Source organism: Cervus canadensis, chromosome 2, assembly GCF_019320065.1.
Source record: "Cervus canadensis isolate Bull #8, Minnesota chromosome 2, ASM1932006v1, whole genome shotgun sequence".
Lineage (NCBI taxonomy): Eukaryota > Metazoa > Chordata > Mammalia > Artiodactyla > Cervidae > Cervus > Cervus canadensis.
Window position 1 is genome coordinate 44,830,362 of NC_057387.1, and position 13,121 is coordinate 44,843,482.

The window sequence follows — 13,121 nt, forward strand, 5'->3', positions numbered from 1 at the left end:
TCCATCATGTTTGATCAAGGGTATTCCTCACATACTAACCCATGTTGTACAATTTGGAACTGGAGGGAAGCTCAACTTGAGAGTTAAGTGTATTTCATTACTAGTGGCAGATGTTTTCTCAGAAATCTAATATTCTGCAGAATTAGTGTCTTTCCTAAATTTTTTGACTTTTGTCTACAGTGAAATCTGACTCCAGCCTTTTGTATGAAAAATCCGTTTCACAATCAGTTTGAATACCAAAATTACTTTGCTGTTTTGTTTCTATATCATCTGCCAGAAAGAAGGGCCAAATGTAGTAATGGATTTTCTATGTTGGGATTTCCGTTGTTTAAGCTGCATATAATTTTTGATCTGAAAATGTTTTAGGAGAGGAACAGTACACAGCACTCTGCTCCTTTATGTGCTCTGGAAGGTGGCAAATAAGCATTTTTCTGGTCTGGGCCACAGAAATTTCCTTCCTTTTTTGCCTCTAGCAAGTCTTTAGGATGCTACACATCAAAACATAGCTTTTTTTCATCCATTTTCACGGGTTGCAAGGAGTTTGGAATTTTTAGGTTCAGAAACTGATACAGGCTTACTTTGACCTTTCTCAGCATGCCAAATGCCCTCCAGTCCTCTGCACTGGAGTGTGGAGAGCAGAGCTGAATTCTCATCAGTCTCATGAAGGAAGGCAATACATCTGATCTACTGAATAGTTTCAAGCCAATGCTTCAATAATTCAAAATATGTAGTTGCAGTCCATTTGCTGCAATGGTGACTGAATCAGTGTCTATAATCTGTGCATTGAATATCCACCCAAGAACTGATCCTTGTCTTCCATGTCACAAATACCCAATTTTCTGATGTCATTGCCTTATAATCTTTAATTTAGAGGAAGAATATAGAATGTCAGCAAACCCTCTTCAGAAAAAAAGTTATCTAGGGAGATTGTAGGTTTCTTCCCTATAGTAACTTTGGAGAAGTTTACTCTCTATAGATAGGAGAATCATTTGAAATCACGAGCCAAGGCCAAGTATATTTCCAAGCTGCTATGACAATTTGTAAACAACTTCACATGAATGAACACTGTAAGGATCACAGGATACATGCTTCCAATTGCAAAGGGACTCCTTGAATTTTGAGAGAAATTTTTAGAGAAGAATGATGGTTTATCATATATTTTGTCACCTGATGAAATAAGACTTTCCATGTTTTTAAAAAATAAGAAAGAAAAAAAGAAGAAAGAATAAAAAAAAGGCTAGAACTTTAAATTCCAAAGTAGCTCAGTCATTAAACTTAAAAAGATAGCAAATAACAGAAACAGCAATTTGAAGTAAAAATTGTAGTCTTTTGGCTTTAATCTCATTAAATGAAACTCATCGCCTAATCTAGCTCATCACTGCACCTTTCCTGATAACTGTAATTATCTTGGTCTGTTTTCCCTAAATTTATCTCCAGTGGTAAACTCAGGTATTAGCTTCAAATCTCCTCACTTCTTTCACTTCCACAGTTCTCGCCAGGCCAATGAATTTTGTTTATTTTTTTACTGTTTTTTTTTTTAACATTATTTTTTAAAACTTGCTCACTAGAGAAATCACTCCAAAATCTTGGTTCTTCCCATATCTATTGTAGTATGGATTTGAATTTCTTAGCTATGTATGTAACTTTTTTTAAATAAAAACCAGTATAGATATTCCTATAGACTTGAAGTTGCAGGTGGAAGTAAGTATATTCTGATCACATCATACATTGCTTTTTAAAAACTTTAATTTTGAAATGATTTAAGACTCACAAGAGGTTGCAAAAAAGTACAAAAATTTCCTGTGAATCCTTCACTTGGCTTTCTCTAATAACATCTCAAGTAACCATACTAAATCATTAAACCAGGTAATTGTCATTGGTATAATAGCATTAAACAAATTACAGAACTTGTTCAAATTGCACTAGCTTTTATATACACTCTTTTCTTTATGTTTTTATGCTTGAAATTATATCACATGTACAGATTTGTATTGTGACAACTTTTAAGATAAGGATATTTTTCCATTGCCATAAAAAAAGTCCCTCACCCTAACCCTTTACTGTCACACGCTTTTCACAATCCTAAAAAGTGGCCAACATTCATCTGTCCTTCATCACTCTCATTTTGTCATTGCTATATAAACAGAATTCTACAGTATTTAAGGTTTTGCATCTGGCTGTCTTCACTTAGCATAATGCCTTTGAGTTCCATCTATGTTGAAGTGTGCATGTGTGCATGCTCAGTCATGTCTAACTTTGCAATCCCATGGACTGTAGCCCACCATGTTCCTCAGTCCATGGAATTTTGCAGGCAAGAATACTGGAGTGGGTTGCCATTTCCTCCTCCAGGGAATCTTGCTGACCCAGGGATCAAACCGGGTATCTCTTATATCTTCTGATTCTTTACCACTGAGCCACCTGGGAAGACCCTATGTTGTTGAACTATCAATAATTTGTTACTTTTTTACTCTTTAGCATGGGCAGTTTCGTTATTCCTAGAAGGACATTTGAATATTTACATACAGGTTCTTGTGTGAACATAAGTTTTTATTTTTCTATAATAAATATTCAAAAGTGCAATTGCTGAGTTGTATGGGTAAGTGTACTCACTAGCAAAGTAATGCTCAAAATTCTCCAAGTCAGGATTCAACGGTATGTGAACCGTGAATGTCCAGATGTTCAGACTAGATTTAGAAAGGCAGAAGAATCAGAGATCAAATTGCCAACATCCGTTGGATCATCAAAAAAGCAAGAGAGTTCCAGAAAAACATCTACTTCTGCTTTATTGATTATGCCAGAGCTTTTGACTGTATGGATCACAACAAAATGTGGAAAATTCTTAAAGAGATGGGAATACCAGAACTTACCTGTCTCCTGAGAAATCTGTTTGCAGGTCAAGAAGCAACAGTTAAACCAGACATGGGACAACACACTGGTTCCAAATTGGGAAACGAGTTAAACCAGATATGGTACAACACACTGGTTCCAAATTGGGAAAGGACTATGTCAAGGCTGTATATTGTCACCTTGCTTATTTAACTTATATGCAGAGTACATCATGAGAAATGCTGGGCTGGAGATTGCCAGGAGAAATAGCAATAACCTCAGATATGCAGATGACACCACCCTTATGGCAGAAAGCGAAGAAGAACTAAAGAGCTTCTTGATGAAAGTGAAAGAGGAGAGTGAAAAAGTTGGCTTAAAACTCAGCATTCAAAAACGAAGATCATGGCATCCAGTCACATCACTTCATGGCAAGTAGATGGGGAAATAAGGGAAAAAGTGACAGACTTTATTTTCTTGGGCTTCAAAATCACTATAGATGGTGACTGTAGCCATGAAATCAAAAGAAACTTGCTTTTTGGAAGAAAAGTTATGACCAACCTAGACAGCATATCAAAAAGCAGAAACATTACTTTGCTGACAAAGGTCCATCTAGTCAAAGCTGTAGTTTTCCCAGTAGTCATGTAATGGATGTGAGAGTTGGCTTATCAAGAAAGCTGAGCATCAAATAATTGATGCTTTTGAACTGTGGTGTTGGAGAAGACTCTTGAGAGTCCCTTGGACTGCAAGCAGATCCAACCAGTCCATTCTAAACGAAATGAGTCCTGAATATTCATTGGAAGGACTGATGCTGAAACTCCAATACTTTGGCCACCTGATGCAAAGAATTGACTCATTTGAAAAGACTCTGATACTGGGAAAGATTGAAGGCAGGAGGAGAAGGGGATGACAGAGGATGAGATGGTTGGAGAGCATCACCAATTCGATGGACAGGAGTTTGAGTAAGCTCTGGGAGGTGGTGATAGATAAGGAAGACTGGTGTGCTGCAGTCCTGGGGTCAAAAAGAGTTGGACATGACTGAGTGACTGAACTGAGCTAAACTGATGTGTAAGTGAGGGCTTCCCAGGTATAGCTAGTGGTAAGAACCCACCTGCCAATGCAAGAGACTTAAGAAGCTTGGCTTCAGTCCTTGGATCGGGAAGATACTCTGGAGGAGGGCACAGCAACCCACTCTAGTATTCTTGCCTGGAGAATCCCATGGACAGGGGAGCCTGGTGGCCTATGGTCCATGGGGTCACAAAGATTTGGACACTACTGAAGTGACTTAGTACACAGGCACATGGGTAAGTGAATATTTAACTTTATAAGAAATCGTTCAGATGTTTTCCAGGCTAGTTCTGCCCTTGTATATTTCCCTTACAAGTGTATGAGAAATCTAGTAACTCCACATCCGTATTAGCATGTGATATTGTTAGTATATTTCATCTGAGTCATTCTGATAGGTGTGTAATGATAGCTCATCATGTCTTTAATTTGCATTTCCCTAATAGCCAGTCATTTCATGCACTTATTTTCCATTTGCATATCCTCTCTGGTGAGTTTTCTGTTGAAGTCTTTTATTCATTTCCTAGTTGGATTGTTTGTTTTCCTACTGTAGAGTTTATTGAATTCTTCATATATTTGGCTTACATGTCCTTTGTTAGAGATGTGATTTGCAAACAATTTTTTGCCCAGTCGGTGATTTGTCTTTCTTCAGCTTAGAGTCTTTCATAGACCAAAAGTTTTAAATTTTTATGAAGTCTAGGTTATTGATTTTTTCCCTTGTTTTTGGTGTCACAGCTCAGAACTCTTGGTCTAACCGCAAGTCATAAATATTTTCTTGTATGTTTTCTTCTAAAAGTTTTAGAGTTTTTCATTTTGCATTTAGATCTATGATACATTTTGACTGGATAGTTTATGAAAGGTGAGGTTTAGGTCAAAGGTCTTTTATTTTGTTTTTCCTATTTATGTCCAATTGTTCCAACAACTTTTACTGAAAAGACTATCCTTTTTTCATTGAACTGCGTTTGCACATTTGTCAAAAATCAGCTGAACACATTTTTATGGATCTAGTCTGGTTTTTCTATTCTGTTCCATTGATCTACATGTATATCCCATCTTTAATACCACACTGCCTTGATGACTATAGTCATAATTCTTTATTATTTGTAATTTCTTAGGTAAGAAATCAGTAGATCACACTGCCCTATATTTCTGCATTCATCTTTATCTGGGAAATAAGTAGTTGGTAGCATGTGTTCTAGCTTTCAGATACTTTGGGGGTTCATTCTCTTTAAATAAAATACTCAATATAAGTCACTTTCTATGATACTTAATATCTAGTAGGCACTCCATACACATCCAGTCTTCTTCTATTTCTCCGTCCCCTACACCACTTACTTGTCATTCAGAAGTTAGTGTCACGTGGTTGTCAGTATGGTGGTCAGGAGATGACCAACCTGAGACTTTAAAGCAGCAACTCCAGTTGTAACTGCAGCATTTTCTGTTTGAATTGTCAAAATTCACTGGCAAAGCCCAAGTAGAATCGTCTCATTAGCGGATGTCAAGACTGGAACATATTTCAGCAATCCACTCATTCTAGAGGAGAAAGTGAGACTCAGGACGGGACAAAGTTTATAATTTTCTCAGTGGATTTTTTCTTTTCTGCTTTTTCAGATACATTAACTTCAGAATGTAATTTTATTTTCCTGAATATCCGTGTTTATCTGTTACCAAACTTAGAAATAATTATCTATGTATATAGGATTATATAAGGGTGAATATCATTGTAAATAATCTATACCTTCTAATTAGTTATTGGAGTTAGATCCCTGTTTAGGGGTGAACTTTTTTGACAATATGCTTCGTGATAAATATAAATTTATATGGAAAAGTGGTATGTAAAAGATAAAAAGCAGAGTTAGCAAGAAAATGACTGTAGTTTTCCTTTACATTTAGACGTTGGTCACATATATGACAAATCACTCCCATCTGATTGAGAAGAAAATTGAAAACATTCTAAGATGCAATGTGTTTTTTTTTCTTACTATTTTAAGTAATAAAACAAATTAGGTGGAAAACAGTTAAGTAGCAACAGCTAAGTATTTAAAGCACTCATTACAATATTTAACATTGGCAGTGTATACATGTATACTTTCTTTTTCTACATTTTTTTCCATTATGATTTACCCCAGAACACTGAATATAGTTCCTTGTGCTATGTGGTTGGGCCATGTTATCCATCCATTCTATCTGTAACAGTTTGCATCTACTAACCCCAAACTCCCAGTCCATTCTTACCCTAAGAACTATGCTATAAACTGAAATAAAGGTTGGATATTTTTTAATTCTGTTAAAATTTAATTCAGTTTTATATCACATCTTTTTTAGGCAGAGCATTTTAAAAGAAAGCATCAACTCTTTTGACAATTAAAACAAAAATATTAGAAAATTTACTTGAAAATAGAATTTTCAGTGATTGTAAAATATGCATTCTTTGGTATTACGGCTGAGTTTCAGAGGCATTGTTATTTGCAATTTTTCTACTTAAATATGTGATCGTGAGTGACTCTTCCTTTAGGTCTAGAGGGAATTTGTGCTAGTTAAGAGAAACTAAAACATTTTACTGTATAATGCGAATGACACATAACTCATAGCTGCCCAAGGCTGATATTTAATTTACATAACAGATACTTTGGCATTTTTTCAACATTTTCAAGAGGGAATTTCATATAAAATCCTTAAGTTTCATATTCAGGACACCTCATATGCAGGGTATCTCTGCTACTGTCCAGACTGATTATACAAAAATAAACAAAATAAAACAAATTCTTTTGATTTATACTTTGTTAAAAATATACCACAGGAAATAACTTTCTTTTGTTAATGTGCACTGAATTCTAAGACAATTAAAGCAAAGTGCTATAATGTATATGGAATTAAACTAAGAAAAGATCTTTATTCTATTTCCAGCACTATATTGTATAATTGTAAAATATGGCACTAGAAAAATTGATTCCTATTAATTCTCATTAAAAGTAATTGATGGGGAAAAATTATATGTTATGACTTAGGAAGTGATTTGAGCTAATTCATGGATTTCAATCTTCCTATACTATCTTTATTATTATAGAAAGTTATCTCTAAAATTATCAACATGGACATTATATTTGCTTCTTTAACAGTTAATTTAACCAATAGCATAGGTGTATTTAATATATTCCCCTAGAGAAGGAAATGGCAACCTACTCCAGTATTTTTGCCTGGGAAATCCCATTGACAGGGAGCCTGGTGGGCTACAGTCCCTGCGTGCATGCTAAGTCACTTCAGTTGTGTCTGGTTCTTTGCCACCCTATGGACCATAGCTGACAGGCTCCTCTGTCCATGGGATACTTCAGGCAAGAATGCTGGAATGGATTGCTGTATCCTCCTCCAAAGGATCTTCCTGACCCAGAAATCAAACCCATATCTCTTATGTCTCCTGCATTGACAGGTGGGTTTTTTACCACTAGCGTCACCTGGGAAGCCTGGGTTACAGTCCACAGGGTCCCAAAGAGTCAGACACAACTTAGGGACTAAGTGAAAGTGTGAATCACTCAGTCCTGTCTGACTCTTTGCGACCCTGTGGACTGTAGCCCGCCAGGCTCCTCTGTCCATGGAATTTTCTGAGCAAGAATACTGGAATGGTAGCCATTCCCTTCTCCAAGGAATCTCCCGACCCCATATGCAGAGTACATTATGAGAAATGGTGGGCTGGATGAAGCACAAGCTGGAATCAAGATTGCCAGGAGAAATATCAATAACCTCAGATATGCAGACGACACCACTCTTATGGCAGAAAGTGAAAAAGAACTAAAGAGCCTCTTGATGGAAGTGAAAGTGGAGAGTGAAAAAGTTGGCTTAAAATTCAGCATTCAGAACACTAAGATCATGGTATCCAGTTCCATCACTTCAAGCAGATGGGGAAACAATGGAAACAGTGACAGACTTTATTTTGGGGGGCTCCAAAATCACTGCAGATGGTGATTGCAGTCATGAAATTAAAAGACACTTGCTCCTTTGAAGAAAAATTATGACTGACCTAGACAGCATATTAAAAAGCCGAGACATTAGTTTGCTGACAAAGGTCTGTCTAGTCAAAGCTATGGTTTTTCCAGTAGTTGTGTATGGATGTGAGACAGTTGAGCACCGAAGAATGATTGCTTTTGAACTGTGGTGTTGGAGAAGACTCTTGAGAGTCCCTTGGACTGCAAGCAGATCCAACCAGTCCATCCTAAAGGAAATTAGTCCTGAATATTCATTGGAATGACTGATGGTGAAGCTGAAACTCTAATACTTTGGCCACCTGATGTGAAGAACTGACTCATTTGAAAAGACCTTGATGCTGGGAAAGATTGAAGGCAGGAGGAGAAGGAAAGGACAGAGGATGAGATCATTGGATGGCATCACTGACTCAGTGGACCTGAGTTTGAGTAAGCTCCGGGAGTTGGTGATGGAGAGGGAGGCCTGGTGTGCTGTAGTCCATGGGATCACAGAGTCGGACACAACTGAGTGACTGAGCTGAACTGAGGTCCTGCACTGCAGGCAGATTCTTTATTGTCTGAGCCACTGGGGCAGCTCCCTGACTAAACAACAACAAAATTAAATATATTATCCTCATTACAATGGCGGGTGTGGGGGAAAGAGAGAGAAGGAGAAAGAAGGAGAGGGTAAAGAAGGGAAAGCAGTAATTGCTGAATGTTTACAATAGACTAGACACTTTTCATCTAAGAGCTCATGTAATCCATGTAAGAACCCTGTAAGGGAGCCTTTTTTATCAATACTTTTCACACAAGGCATCTGAAGCCCAGAGACAGGGCATGTGAACTTTGCAGTTTACTGATTCCCCACTTAAAAAGGCTCCCATGCTTGACTTAATGCTTGGTCTTGCCATTTTGAAAATCTTAATATTTTTAAACAAGGACTCCACATTTTATTCTTGTATTGGACTCCATAAATCACATAGTTTCTTCTATTTGGAGAGGTTAAGCTTCTTTCCCAAAGTTAAGATTTGAAGCCATTTCTATGTCTCTCCAAATAATAAGACCAGAGTAAAATACCCACTTCAATCCTCTTCAACTACAAAAAACTGAAAATTTTAAATTGTTTATGCTACATTTATTTAGCAGAGATGCTGAGAGATTGGGGGGAAGGAGATGGAGAAGAAATACTCTTAACAGCAGTAACTTTTCTCCTTTTGGCTTCAAACCTGATAACCCCTCATGGAAACCAGAGCTCTGCACAGTATATGTTCCATTTTTTGAGAAAGCTAGTAATTGTTATCAGCTACTTTGTTATTCCCTCATCCCCTTAATGTATTAAAGAATTTTCCCCAACCTTTTATAGTGTTTTTCCAGAGAGATCCAGGAAAAAACAATTTTCTCCATCTCTTTACACTTTTGTTTTCTGACAAAATAAGTGTCCCTTATTCTGGAGTCCCACTGCTTTAAAGTCCCAACCTTTAATCAGCTTTTGTTAACACACATGCCCTTTCCATTATACAAGGCTTATATCTCCTAATCAAAGTTATCTCTAACTCTCTGGGTAAAAAGTAAGGACTTGTACCAACATGGCACCTTGCCTCTAGGCTTTGAATCATGCCTAAGTCATTTAGGACAGAGTATAAACCAGTGAAATAAAATATGAGTCAAAGCCTCAACCTAACCTTCTCTTTAGCATGATAACAGTCTACAAACAGTGCGTAGAGTCTATATGCTCCTTTTTTTGTTCATCCATTTCTTTCTACCATAAACATTTATGAAGTGCCAGGTGTGTGTCAGAGATAGAGACAGGTAATGAGTATAAAAATAAATAAGACACAGTCACTTCCTTGAGATCAGGAGTTAAGCCATGATGAGGGTCAAATACCACGTGGAAGCACAGAGGAGAGAAGAACTGAGTAGAAATGACTGAAAAGTTTCCTCAGAAGACATAAGACTTGAGCTGTCTTTTAAAAAAATATATTTATCTATTTATTGGGTGCTCTGGGTCTTTGTCACTGTGCAGGTTTTCTCTAGTTGAGCTGAGCAGAGGCTGCGGTGCATGGGCTTCCTGTTACAGAGTGTGGGATCTAGGGTGTGTGGGCTCAGGAGTTGTGGTGCATGGGCTTAGCTGCGCTGGGGCATATGGGGTCTTCCCAGACCAGGGATTGGACTGGTGTCCCTTGCATTGGAAGGCGAACTCCCAACCACTGGACCACTAGGGAAGCCCCTTGAGTTCAGTCATAAAGGGCAAAGCAGAGTTTACTAAACCAGAGGATGCTCCAGATTAAATTCTCCATGAGAGTAAGAATGGTCTTGTCAACATTCAGCACACCAAGTGGCCCATGGCAATCTCTCAATATGTATTTCTGGCCAACTGCATGGAGCAGGGTGTACTAGGGGAAAGAAATACATATACAGAAGCTTCTAGAAGTTAAAAGATTGGTGACATCCGTGGAATGGTGAAAAATTTAATGAAGCAGGAGCTTACCCTTGATTGTGTAGTACCTGCTTAAGCAACAAACTGTTGTTAGTCAAGAACACTACAGTCTACTGAAGTTTCTAGACAGAGAAATAAAACACTCAAGACTCCTGTGTGTGTGTTAGTCGCTCAGTCATGTCTGACTCTTTGGGACCCCATGGACTGTAGTCCACCAAGCTCCTATGTTCATGGAATTCTCCAGGCAAGAATACTAGAAAGGGTACCCATTTCCTTCTCCAGGGGATTTTCCTGACCCAGGGATCAAACCCAGGTCTCCTGTATTGCAGGCAAATGCTTTACCATCTGAGCTACCAAGAAAGCCTTCAAGATGCCTGGGTCAGAGATAAAGGACTTTGTTATTCACAGTATGGAAATTAACATGAGATTTATGTTTGCCTTGGTTTGCCATGTGCTGTAAAGACCCAGGTAGATGCTGTGTAATCAATGGGCTTTTGACCCCCAGATGAACAACTTTGAATTCAAGGGACCTGACTCTTTATAAAAAGATAAAAGCAAACGTGACAGAATTTCGCCCTGGTTGTTGCTGTTTAGTTGCTCAGTAGTGTCTGACTCTTTGTGACCCCATGGACTACAGCATGCCAGGTTTCCATGTCCTTAACTATCTTCTGGAGTTTGCTCAGACTCATGTCCATTGAATTGATGATCCAACCAATTCATCCTCTAACTGCACTCTTCTTTTGCCCTCAATTTTCCCCAACATTAGAGTCTTTTTCTGTGAGTCAGGACTTTGCATCAAGTGGCCAAAGTATTGGAGCTTTAGCTTCAACATCAGTCCTTCCAATGAATGCTGCTGCTAAGTCACTTCTGTCGTGTTCGACCCTGTGTGACCCCATAGACAGCAGCCCAGCAGGCTCCCCCATCCCTGGGATTCTCAAGGCAAGAACACTGGAGTGGGTTGCCATTTCCTTCTCCAATGTGTGAAAGTGAAAAGTGAAAGCGAAGTCGCTCAGTCATGTCCGACTCGTCACAACCCAATGGACTGCAGCCTACCAGACTCCTCCGTCCATGGGATTTTCCAGGCAACGGTACTGGAGTGGGGTGTTCCAATGAATATTCAGGGTTAATTTCTTTTGGATTGACTAGTTTGGTCTCCTTGCTGTCCAAGGAACTCTGGAGGGAGACATTATTACCTTGGAGGGAGGCATTATCTTTATTTATACTGTCTTTATACTGGACAGTAAATAAGCCTGCCCTCTGCCTTGTATGGGGAGAAGGAAATGGCAACCCACTCCAGTATTCTTGCCTGGAGAATCCCAGGGATAGGGGTGCCTGGTGGGCTGCCGTCTATGGGGTCGCACAGAGTCGGATACGACTGAAGCGACTTAGCAGCAACAGCAGCTGCTCTGTAAGGAGACTCTCTTTTAAGGCTGTTCTCCATACAAATGTGCTCAAAAGAAATACTCTAAAACAAAAGCAGTCAGTGTATATCATATTGTGCTCAGTGGCCACGTTGCTCTACGTAAGAAATTGAGAAACAATTTTTTTAAAGATAGGGACCAGTATTATTAATAATTGACTATTCTCACCACTTTACGTTCATACTACTTACTTAAAACTAGTACATGATACTCATTCCTTGTAAAGAAATCTTTACTGTTTATTTTCAAATATCCAAGTGCAAAGATTTAATGTAACTGCCAGCAAATAAGTCTAAAGAATGCATTAAAAAGGAATGCATTTGAGTCAGTTCTGATGAGGTGGATGAACCTAGAACCTATTATACAGAGTGAAGTGAGTCAGAAAGAGAAAGATAAATACCATATGCTAGTGCACATATATGGAATCTAGAAAAATGGTACTGAAGAATTTATTTACAGGACAGCAATGGAGAAAAAGACATAGAGAATAGACTTATGGACATGGGGAGAGGGGAGGAGAGGGTGAGATGTATGGAAAGAGTAACATGGAAACTCACATTACCATGTGTAAAATAGACAGCCAACAGGAATTAGCTGTGTGGCTCAGGAAACTCAAGCAGGGCTCTGTATCAGCCTAGAGGGGTGGGATGGGAGGGAGATGGGAGGGAGGTTCAAAAGGGAGGGGATATGTGTATACCTATGGCTGATTCATGTTGAGGTTTGACAGAAAACAGCAAAATTCTGTAAAGCAATTATCCTTCAATAAAAAAATAAATTAAAAAGAAAAAAATGAATGCATTAAAATCATGTGTCAAATTAGGTTATCATATTAAGCAATGCCATTCAGATTATAAATTATCCAGTGCATAATCATTAATAGCATATTGTTTTAATTTTATAACTAATATCACATAAAGGCATTTAGTTTATCTGTAACTGATTTACTATTACTTTGATATTACAAATAAGCCTGAATAAAAATGCTGAGAAATGTTCACTTCTAGAAAACAGTATAATTTAATAAATAAAAATACTAGTCATTTAAAATATGCTTATTGTTTCCTCTGATAATGTGCTTTAACTATGTGTAATATACCTTTGAGCTATGAGGGTTTTTTTTTTTTTTTAATTTGGTAACTATAAAAAGAATTAAACAGCTAGATACATGAGGTGAGAACTAAATAATAAGAAAAACTGTAAAATAACTTTCAATATAAATACAGATATTAGTAAATTAAATCATTATGAAAAATTAGGGTATAGTCTGTGACTTTACCTTGTTTTCTAATCAAAGAAGTAAAAGAATTGGTTTCTTATGTTAAATTTTCTTTTTTGTTATTAATAATAAAGCCACTAAAGATGATTCTATGAAGCAAATATCTATAGTCTCAAAAGTATAGTTATCTTGTAGCAGGTTGA